This window comes from Poecilia latipinna, unplaced genomic scaffold (genome assembly GCF_001443285.1).
Source record: "Poecilia latipinna isolate Pla-1442-1.1 unplaced genomic scaffold, P_latipinna-1.0 Scaffold4848, whole genome shotgun sequence".
Lineage (NCBI taxonomy): Eukaryota > Metazoa > Chordata > Actinopteri > Cyprinodontiformes > Poeciliidae > Poecilia > Poecilia latipinna.
The window spans coordinates 4,644-16,179 of record NW_015117464.1 but is presented as its reverse complement, the minus strand read 5'-3'; the positions used below and the strand labels follow the sequence as shown (position 1 = coordinate 16,179).

The 11,536-nt window shown below is 39.6% G+C and overlaps 1 long non-coding RNA gene across 1 annotated transcript; it reads left to right on the top strand.

The window, feature by feature from the left end:
- Positions 1-4,079: 4,079 nt before the first annotated feature.
- Positions 4,080-4,808, top strand: LOC106943072 (uncharacterized). Its single transcript, XR_001423804.1, has 2 exons — positions 4,080-4,611; positions 4,691-4,808. It is a non-coding gene; the product is annotated as an uncharacterized LOC106943072 (long non-coding RNA).
- Positions 4,809-11,536: the final 6,728 nt, after the last annotated feature.

Sequence of the window (11,536 nt, the reverse complement as noted above, 5' to 3'; positions counted from 1 at the left end):
GCTTTACCGGCATCGTCTTTGTCTGAATCAGTAAAACAATAAAAACTAGTACGCATTACATAATAACCTGAAACTGTACTGTTGTATTAAGTTATATTTAGGTTAAATTGTATTAATAAATTATCTAGAGAGTGTACAGCTCATGAACCAATATCTGCTGTCAACATGACGTCAGAACTATCTATGTCAGCAGGAACCAAGCAATCCAATGACTTCTTGAGTCAGTTAATATTATTCAGGTATGCCAAGTTCTAAAAAGTTTTTAAACCACAAAAAATGTCCTGTAATATTATAATATGTTGGTTGGCAGAGGGTGGTAAGATCTACTCCATGCTTCTCTTAGAAAGATGAGAAGAAAACTCAACAGCAGAGTCAACAAATTATTATGCCCTCTTTAAAATTCTAAGCATGTTAAGTTCAGTGTCTATAAAGTATGCAAAAATTAACCATCAGCCTCTACAACACCAGGCTGACCATTACTTTCTTCTGCAATTCCACTGGGGGAAAAAAAAAAATCTTGCCTAATGCAGAGTTTGGGCTTTCTCCCGCTCACTTGGATTGTCTCTGGTAGATTTTCTACCAGGCCCATCAGCAAACAGAAGGAGAAGTTGTGCTGATTGGCCAAAAGAACGTTGTTTAACTTTCCTTTTGTTTACATGATAGAAAAAAAATGACTGTTTGGAAATATTTTCAGATAAAAAAAGTACAGTCATGGTGTGGAAATAATTTCACTGTTTAATAAGTCCATTAGCTGCATATTTCACAGCCAGCAGGATATCTAGCCTATAGCACAAAGCTCTACTAATTAACAAGCTAGACAAAACAGTATAATGCTCTGTGTAATAAGCACTTGAAAACAACAAGCTTAGTGGGTTTTTATTTTATATTTTATATTTTGCTTAAGTCTATGTTACATGCTATAACTTTCTGAAATGAAGTTTTCTAGCAGCAGATGGGACAATTGTTACTTTTTTGTTTGAAATAAAAAGAAATAAGACGATGTTAAGAATTTTTGTTAGTTCTCTCCAAATATTGTTTTAAGGACAAACTAATATTTTTGCTCAAAGTTTTCATACCATGAAAATCTTGGATCGGCTCATGATCCACACTGTGTAAAGTCGAGGACTGATGAGTTCTCACACGCTTCACCCCTGCACCAGTTTTTCAAACCCTTTCAAACTGGTTCTCTGCATTTTTTAAAATCTTATTAATTGAATGTCATATATCATCATTACACCTCTGTTAGGTGAGGCTGAATAACAGAAATGGAAACAACAGATGTACAGTATTTAATATGTCAGAACCCTACATATTTGTTCATGCTTATGCATAAGTACTAAATATAAAGTCTTTCTGTAGTGGCTTGCAGCATGCAGACATTTTGTACTTGTCGCAGTAGCTGCCTTCACCTCTTCCCCTTGAATAGCTGCTCTCTGCAAAGTAATCCGACAGCCCTTGGGGTGTCGGACAATGTCTCAGATATTCCCAAGTGAAATGAACAGTGGTGCAGCTTCAGAATTATTTAATCTAACAATTGGCTCTACCGAGAGCGAGTTGGATGGGAAAGAAGGTCAAAATCATCTTCATTCCAAGCAGTTACTGCTCCACTTTTAGTTTGACAGCTACATTTCTGAGGAAAGTAGCAACTGGAAGACAGGAAGACAGGAAAGAAATAAATTAAACCCATCCTTAGGGAGATCAAATATACATTCAATGTTTAAGATAAATTAGCAAAAACTGTATTTATCTTTTAGACAGAAAAACAGTGCATCCTAAAAAAAATAGATTCGCAAATATGTTCATACCTATTGTAGCCCATGATATTTTAAATTTTGTTGCAAAGTCTTCAATTTCAAAAAGATACAGAAAATCAAACCCTCCAATTTATGCAGAGAAGCTCGGGCTAGCTCTCTTTACAGATTTATTTGTTCTACAACTTAAGAAATTGTCCTGGATTTTCTCCAGAAGCTCCTCCACAAGACTAATCAGCCTGAAATGCATCGGTCCTGCATACGGTGTTCCTTTGTGATTCGCTCTGCCGTTTCTTGTGCAAACATACTCACGCAACCTTCCACAAATGCATGCTAATGTGCATTAATGTCCCAGAATACCCTCGCGACATCTGTGTTACACAAGCTTGCAGAGCGCATGAGCTAAAGGATGAAAAAAAAAAGTCCACCTATGCATCAGCTTGCATAGCTGAAGTCCAGCCTTGGGCCTCGTAGGCAGCAGTGAAGTGTGCTGTGATTTGACAAGGCTGGTGATGAGAAGCACTGTAAATATCTAGGCTGTCACGTGACTCATTTTGCGGCCTCAAGGCTGGAACGAAAGGTCAATGTTTCGTGATGCCGTCGTTAACAACTAAATTAAGTGACTTGTGTGTTTGTCCCGTTGGAGCAGATAAATACATTTGACGTGCGGCAAAACTCCACTTACGCCAATTATTTACATTTCTATAAAGCCAAACAGAAAGTGTTTAACACAGCACGAGCGCACCGAAAAGACCTTGATGTTTACACACCACATCACACACAGGCAGACAGACTAAAAGGTGTGAATCACAACCTCTGGGTTCTTCCTCATGCATGTCATGTCTGACACTGAAGGCAGCGCGTTAGCACGTCTTCATCATCTCTCAGTTGGCAAGTCGTGACCCATGTCGTTTTACCCTGACTGGGTGCAAAAGGTTAAAATCATATATGGATTCACAAGTTGCACCCTAGAAGAAGGAATTTCAAAAAGACATTCTGGATTGTTGCTTCTTTTGCAGTGCATTTCCATCCATGCAAGATTTAGCAAGAGGTTTTAAAAAGTCAAAATGAATCAAAGAGTTAGCAAAATACATCACTATTCTAAGTAAATAAAACAACCAAACAAACAAAAAAAAATTAACCAACACTAATATAAAGGATCAATCAATCTCATTTTTAAAGTAATGAGTGGAAGACAATGTCACCCTGCACCAAGAGCTTTACAAGATTCACTCTGAGACACTGAAGGCTCTTGACAATGTCAGGTTCATGTGGTTGACACATTTCTTCAGCATCTCGAACACTTGAGGTCGCCTTTGAAGTGGTGAAACGGAGAAGGATCACACTTTTTTTTTTCTGTGTATAAAAAAAATCTTTTGATTATTTTCTTCAAAGTCAGAGGTTTCGCATGCACTAACATTGATTATGTCAAGGTTTGTAAGCTTCTAGTTAATCCACAACTTCTGAGCGAAATGCAGGCTCACCTGTGGAAATATTTCGAAGTAACTCCTCAAACACCGACGTTTCCTTCTGTGACATCATTGGAAAATCACAAGGAATCTGCCAATGCATGACAAAGAGAGCGGCGTATCGTTGGTTCATCACTGGGTGCCATTTCAGATGCCCATAGGTGGCATCTGTTCCAACAACTGCGTATAATTGTGTATAACAATTGTGTATATCCACTGTTCTCTGTCCTAGAGATGGCCCTTTTTAGTACGAAATACATGTGAGTGTCAACAAAAGCAAAATACATTGAAAAGGTGCTGGCTGAAGCTGGCGCAGTAAAACGTGTCCTGTGCTGACAAGGGATGAAAGACCACTGAGAGAGGTAGAGGTCAGTACTTCTAAAGAAAGACAAATAAGCAATGTCAAATGTTTCAAATGCTCTCAGTGACAAACCCCCCCACTTTTGAAGTTTCCAAGTTTAAAACAGCCTCCCAAACGTTTTGGAGAGAAAAAGGGAAAGTCTGAAAGCCCAAAAGCCTAAGCCAACATATGTTTTGCAGGTGATTTGTTGTGACAGGCTATCAAATCAGATATCAGGAGGGAAGAAGCAATACCCTAAAACTTTAGCAGTATAGTTAGAGCTTTTGGGTATGCATGGGTCATCCAAATGTACAATGGGGAAATTTCTGCAAAATGTCAATGAAAGACCATCTAAAGTCATAATGTAATTCCCCGGCTCTCACGTTTCGGGCGAGACCCTGGACAGGTCGCCAGTCTGTCGCAGGGCAAAGTCAAATTTATTAAGTTGTTTTTTATACAGCCTTTTCATAACAATTGAAGGTAACATAGGTACTTGACTGTACTAAAAATGGCACTATGTCATGTTTCTGGCCCGTCTGCCTGCTATGTTTGTCCCCGCAGTTCCCACCTCTCATCAAGTTCATCTGGTTCACCTGCATGCTGAGTGCAATCAGGCTCATGTTTCCCACCTGTGCACAGCAGTTATATTCAGCTCTCAGGCAGGCAGACGGTGCCAGATTTTTGAAAGCCTCAGAGTGAGTAGATATCCAGCATTTCTTCCTGACCTGACCCCGTTCTGAACACTTTTCTGCCCCTCGGTTTTGCCTGCCTTGTCTAGCCCTCGTCGGATTCTCCACTGGCTTCTGTTTTCTGGACGCGACCCTGTTTCTGTCCTCGGACCTCTGTCTCCTGCCTCGCCCTTTGGATTTTGTCTGCTAGTAGTTGCCTGAACGTGCTGGACCCTTTTTCTGTGCCCTGACCACCGCTCTCTGCCTGACCCTCAGTCTAGTTTTACTCTGTCCTGCCTGCTCCTAGCTCCGTCCCTCCCTGGAGCTGCCACTGGTTGCCAGCCTTTGTGCTACCTGGACCACCCATCCTCCACAAACGCTAGGTAGGTTAGTGGTTCTTTTCTGTTCAGCTCGGCCTCTTCCCCAAGTATACAACCCTCTAACCTTCCTCTCTGTCCTCAGAAGTTCCGGTTCCTTTGCTGGTGGCTGCCTGTCCCTTACCCCGAACTTCAATAAAGAACTTATTATTTTGTACTTTGTGTCTGACTGAAATTTCGGGTCCTCAGTTCTGATCATTACACACTAAAAAAAGAGAAAAATAATACTTTGCAGAGATTTAGTCAAAGTCTGGTCTTAAATAATCTAAAATAATAATTAGCAAGTAATCTGCTAATTAGTGTAATGAGATGCACATAAATTCTTACTTTTCATTGAACAAATTGACAATTTTACTCAACATAGGAGGCACAAAGACCTACAATTTTTTTCTTTTTCAAATACTAGTGTTGGGCCTTTAAGTCTGCAGTGAAATCATTGCAGTGTTTGAATTATTCTTAGCTCTGCACTAGTTTAGCTCGATGCTGCACTTGTTTTTATTAAAAATCAGAAAACACGTGTATAAGCTAGAAAATGATAGGTATGAAAACTATGGAAATAATTTAGGTTGGGATTTCTTTTTTTTTATGTACAGTCACACTTGAGCTTTCCTCTGGTCTCAGTGAGTAAATTTCTAACTTTCACAGAAGCGCATCTTTCTTGCGGCACCTGGCGCAACATTCATCACCCAGGTAACCATGTCGTTTGAGGTACAAGGCTGCTGGTTTCCATGGTTTTCACATTATACTAATTCTTAACACACAAGTTTTACATAAGCACAGCTCATTTTACATCTTTCTCTGGGAGCAGTGGGACTCGATACACGAATGAAAATAATAAGAAGACAGTTTTTAGCCGTGGCAGTTTTGCACTGCAGTGTTTGACAGCTGATGCTCATCATTTCATTCGTCATCGGCTCCGTGAAGATATTCAGGATCTCGAGTGTTATTAGAAATCCTGCTAACAACTGAAATGTTTTAATAATTAAAGGTGGTCAAGAAATTTTACATGCACAGTCATTCATTGGTTTGAATTAGCTTAGCGATTCTTTCCTTTGTCGGGGTTCTCTGTGTGCTCAGTGATCATTTCCAATTTGATTCATAGTTTCTGAGACTCCTGGAGAATCCGGTGGGAATTACATAGTGCCTTCGCCTAAATCCTCATTCGGACAAACAGCTTTTTCTGTACAAGGGATTAAACATGAGTGATTCCCTGCTGCTGACATGAAACTAATTAGCATCCTTTTGAAGTAAAACAGAAACATTCCTAAGTAAGATCAGCTTTGTAGTCATGGCTGAGCTTCCTTTCTAATAATTATTTTTCCTCATAAAGTGGAGGAAAAATAATGTTTTTTTTATTTGTTTTTTTTGCAACAGGCTTCACAACTTTACTAAAGCATTAATCAGAGAAGCAACTACGAGGTGCACAATCAATGTAGAAGATACGCTGCTCAGGTGGAGCAGACATAGTAAACATAAGAAAAATGTATTATATAATTTGGATGAATTTGTTAATAATCTAGATAATATATGCAACAATTTCATTACAAGTTAAGTTTATTTCTATAGGACCTTTCAGCAGTAAAACAGTTGAACATAATTTATTAGAGCCATTCCACAACTTCACTTTGTTTTATTGTTTTTGTGCAGCTTTAGTTGAAAACTAGCAACGTATTTCCAGATCCTCAAACTAGTACATATAGTAGATCACAGCAATAAAAGGCCTTCTGAATGCTTTCTTGAGTTTATATTTACACTTTTTATCGGTGATAATACATTCAATTTCATATTGCAATTTAAAGACATGCATCATGTCTGTCATAAATGCCACAGTTGGGTGAATACTTTAGGGTAGATAGCACTTTGAGATGTGCGCTGCACAACCCTCTTAGCGGCTCTTTTGATTTATATTTACCTGTGGGATTTGCTTTTCTGCTCGTTCCTCATCGCCCGGTCTTAGTGCTGATCAGCCTGATGGAGCAAGTGATTACAACCATCTTTTTGCCGTAATTAACAATTACCAAAGCTCTTCTCTCCGATGTTGAAGGGCCCAGAGAAGTGGTTCGGGTTGGATTAAATCTGACGTCAATGGCAAATGCAAATGCAAATGTGACTCTCCCAGCTTTATGTAAAAGCTTTGAATTGAGAGCTTGGCAGGAAAATTTTGTCCACATGCTCTACCCCATTCTTTGCGAGAGCTGGAAGGATTGTGTGGTCTCACTGATGGGCTGGACAACCAGCTCCCTCAGCTTTGAAGTTGATAAACCCTTTAAAACCATGACAAATAGTCGCCTGCAATTTTGCCAGAAGCAAAGCACAGAAATGGAAAAAGGTAGCAGGCACGAGGAATAAAAAAAATTCCTCAACCACCCAAAACTCTCCATCTTATAGCCAAGTTAACACCGAAGGGATTACTCTTGCAAGCCTTTGAGCTTACATTTGCTGTCTTCAACAGTGCAATTTTTCAGATAAAAAAAATAAATAAATAATCATGTGTCAGAGAAGCAGACAATAATGTCACAGCATGGCTACTGTGGTAGAACAATGATCAGGCAGCAATTTTGCTGAACAACCTCCATGTCAGTGGTGGACATGGCTGCATGGCACCGGTTAGGCAGCCAGGGTGAGATATCCAGTCAGTTTCCATAGTGATGTGGTTGAATAGAGCAGATTAGCAGGGGCAGTGTGCTGAGAAAGGATTGCAGACTGCTGTCAAAGCCTCCATTTAAAGAGTTCAGTGTCACAGCTCCTTTCTGTTTGGATATGCATGATGACGGACCTTTAGCTACTTCTGGCTCCACACACTTTTCCCTGACACAGACACGTTTCACACACTGAAACTGCGATCTCTTTCACTTTGGACCACATGCCAAAATAAAGCTGTTATTGCAAACGAGTTTACAGAAGACAATGAAATACACATATTCAATAATATAATATGAACCTTTTTGTTTCCCTGTGGCAACACATACTTTAACCTTTTTTACATTGTGTATTTGTATTTGCATTCACATCCGAGTTTAGAAATGTTTTTAGGAATCGTCATTTAGGCTACCTATTACCCATAATGGCCTAAAATGCTGTGTAGTTTTTTTTTTGTTTTGTTTTTTTCCCAGTAACATCTTATTAACATAATAAAAGTGAACAAGTTTCTACACAATTGATAACCGGGGTGCATTTTGTATTTATTTGTCATCAAATCGTCCCTTAATCCTGTAATTTCTAACAATTTAATGAGACTTAAATGGACAAGAACAGTGGGAGGAAATAAGCAGCTTTGGGATCAAAAGAGAGAGCAGCAAAAGAAAATAACAACACAACTAATTCTTGTAATTACCTGACTGCGCCTTTGATGAGGTGAAAATTAGTCATCTAAAAAAATTGGTTCAATTTTTCTACAACAACATAGTTTAGAAACATCCTGGAAAATAGGGATGCTTGTGTAAAACCATTATTTTCTTATTTTTTTTTAAAGAACCGTTAACTGCACTTGGAGACAGGCATCGGCCTCATTGTAACCTTGTAAGGACAGTCAGGTATGGACATACGAATGAATGTTTAATGCACTCTTAATATTGAGAAGTTTATCTTTAATTTGAGTGGAAGTAATCTTGTGGATATAAATGGTCTGTACTTGCACAGCACTTTATCAAGTCTGGAGGATTCCAAAGCACTTCGCACAACATCCAGTCATTCACACACATGCTCATGGAGGCAAGCTACAGGGCTGCAGCCAAAGCTGCCCTGAGGCAGTCTGACAGAAGGTGCCATGCACCGCCACCACCGGGGCCTCTGACCACCAGCAGGCAAGGTGGGTCTTACCCAAGAACACGAAAACAGAGACGGCCAGAGCAGCGAGCACTGATTGATGGAACTACTCAGCTTTGCAAATTTGTGATGTATTTGCAGTCATAAGGAAATCATAAATAAAATGTGCTAAAAGGCTCTGACTATTGGTGACGGCGTACTGCAGGACGGTTTGGGAAGTGGGAAGAGATCTCACCGCAGCTTAGGCTACTTACTCAGGACACATTGTTGCAGGGTTGCCGCAAAGCGTTGTCACAAAGTACAACACTAAAGAAAGTTGCTAGATTTGTCACTTGTTGATAAAAAGTCACTATAGGTGTCTGGAAAGACTCTAAATAAAACAACAAAACTGATAAGTAAGCAGCAGTGCTTCTCTAGCCCTGACCCGCTCTCCTCTTCCTCACACTTGGTCAGGCCCCTTAGTGACTCGTGGCTCCGCCCACTTTGTGGGAATTTTTCTAAATTTGTCTCTAAGTGTAAAAGAAAGCAGTTTTGTGTATAAGAAGATGGCACAAAACTCCCACCTATTTGGCTGTGTAAAGTTATTATTTCTTGAAGGTATTATTTATTTGCAATACAATTTGTGCCCCTTCTATAATTTTATGGTTGATGTCTTCAGAAGATATCAAATATTTTCATATAATTCTCATTTTTTTCATGATACCATCAGTTTTGTGGAGCACACCTGTCGCTCCAGCAACAACACACGTGATGATACTGCTGGCCCACCCCCACGCTCTAAACGCATGAATGATGTTTTCTAGCTTGCCGCTTTTACCAAATCCAGCAGGCATCGTCACAAGATGTTTGCTTTTAAAGAAACAGGAAATGTTTTATACAATTTATCGTCAGACGGCAGGAAAGGATCTTTTTATTTTTTCCAAATTGGTTTCAATTGTGTATGTACTTTCCAGGTGCTTGGCATTGTACCAAACTGTTTAATCATTTAAAGATTTTATTTTTTATAAACTAGCTTGTCAACAACAGTAAAGCATCCACACATTGCCGTATGGCGGCTGCGATATTTTTGCATGCAGCAGCATTTAATATTAAGCTGTTACTACCGGAGTAGGACAAAACATGTGGTTCTGGAATGATATGTTTAAAATTATCCTTTAGAACTTTAAAATGCATTTTGCATTTTCCACTTTCCTTTACTTCTGTGTAGCCATATAATTGCCTTTTGACCCTCAGAAGCCTTAATGTTTATCACTAATGGACTTTTGTCAAAGTTAATTGATGATTTTTGGCAGGAGAAACTCAGCAATACCAGCAGAAAGCCATGTAAGGGGTAAGAGGTGGTGGGGGGTGGGGAGTATCATGAGGGGTGAGTGAGAACATTACACTGTTGCCTAGCAACACATGTACAAAAATTTGAAATGATTTAGAGCCCCCATACCGGTTATCATGGAGGTCATATGTTTACAAAATCCACACCGTGTGCTGACTGTCACACAGAGCTGCCAACAGACAGAGTACCTCTCTGCTGATCAGTGCGCACCGACAGGCTGATGCAGATACATTCAGATGCTGCTCAATTTCACTGGATTTGTTGAAAAAAAAAAAAATCGTTTGACTTGACTTAGCGGTAAGTGCCACATACAAATTCCTAAAAGAGGGAAAATAGTGTTTTAAAGATGCGGGATTTAACTTCTTTGCATAATTAATCCCCTTGACAAAGGTAAGAAGGAAGAGAAGTGGAAGACTCCCCAAATTTGGAGGACGCTCCATTTGGTATTCCTGAAATATCTGCAGCCAGCGAGCTCTCTGAGTCTCACATCCAACAATACCTCTACATGACTAATCTGGCTGAAGCTGATTGTTATCAGCTAGAAATGTCCTCTCAGCTTCTTTAGCTTGTTTGTAAATCGAGCGTGTTTGGGACAGAGCGAAAGCGAGCCGGAGGAATAGAAAGAGAACAGAGAGGGAGAGAGAGAGAGAAAGGGAGATATAGGGGAGGAAAAAGGCGAGACAGAGTTGCTGATGCACTTTCTTCACAGAAATTTAGGTCACGGCAAACAAAACCTTACACAGACGAAAAGCAGACAAACAAAAAGCATCTTTACCTTGCACTGTTTTTTTGTCTCAAAAGTTGACATCACAGTGTGGAGATTTGCGATGTAAGTCGGCGTATTCATGCGGTATACCTCTAAAACTCTCATCGTGTGAAGGTGTGAGGTAAATTTCATCAACCATCCCTGTGTGCAGCGACTAAATTATATTTAGACTGCACAGAGAAAAACCGAGTAAGCCCTTATCTGGTTACTCTTTATTTCCCAAGTGAAAATATGCCAGTTCTCGCCCAGAACGTTAGCTGGAGATAGGCACCAGCAACCCTCCCAACCCCACTAAGGGTCAAGGGTGAACAGATAATGGATGGATGGATGGAAATATGCCAGTCTCTCCATCATCAGCCAGAGAGGTGTTAACAACCAAAGAAGAACGTATGTCAGCAATCAGAGAGAAAATAAACACATGCCAAGCAACAGAAAAATGTTTCTGACTGTAAAGTTCTGAGTGGGATCAATTCACAAGACATGTTTACATTTCATATTCATAAGGCAGACTCCTTGTCAGAGCTAAGGTTTTTTTTTGTTGTTGTTGCTATCTGTTTGCTGATTTAGGATTAGATTGATGACATTTCTCTGTTTTCTTTCCAAAACATCTTCCTACAAAGGAGTTGTGAATACTTCTTTGCAGGAATCTGCAATCTTCTCTTACCGCTCTCATTATGAGAAGGAAGAACTCATGTCAACAAAAATGAGTGATAAGCATTTTATTTCTTGTTTTTTGGGGGGTTTTTTTGTTTTTTTTTTACATCGTCAGTATTATCTTCTAATGCAAATACGGTCTTTACTTAAAACCCCAAATTCCATCGGTCATCACAATAACACGAGGGTTCGCGGTGAGGAAATAAAGCAGTATGTGTACACAAATCCAGTAGAAGGAGGAAAAACAACGGGGTGACAACATGAATAAAATATGTGGATTGCTTATGATTAACATACTAATGACTAATCATCATGCTAATTAGTTCATTTTGGGGACTAAAATTGCAGAGTGGCGCTAGAAAATATGACTCCACGAAGATGCATTTGACAAGTGAGAAATGCTCTGAGAGTTAAAG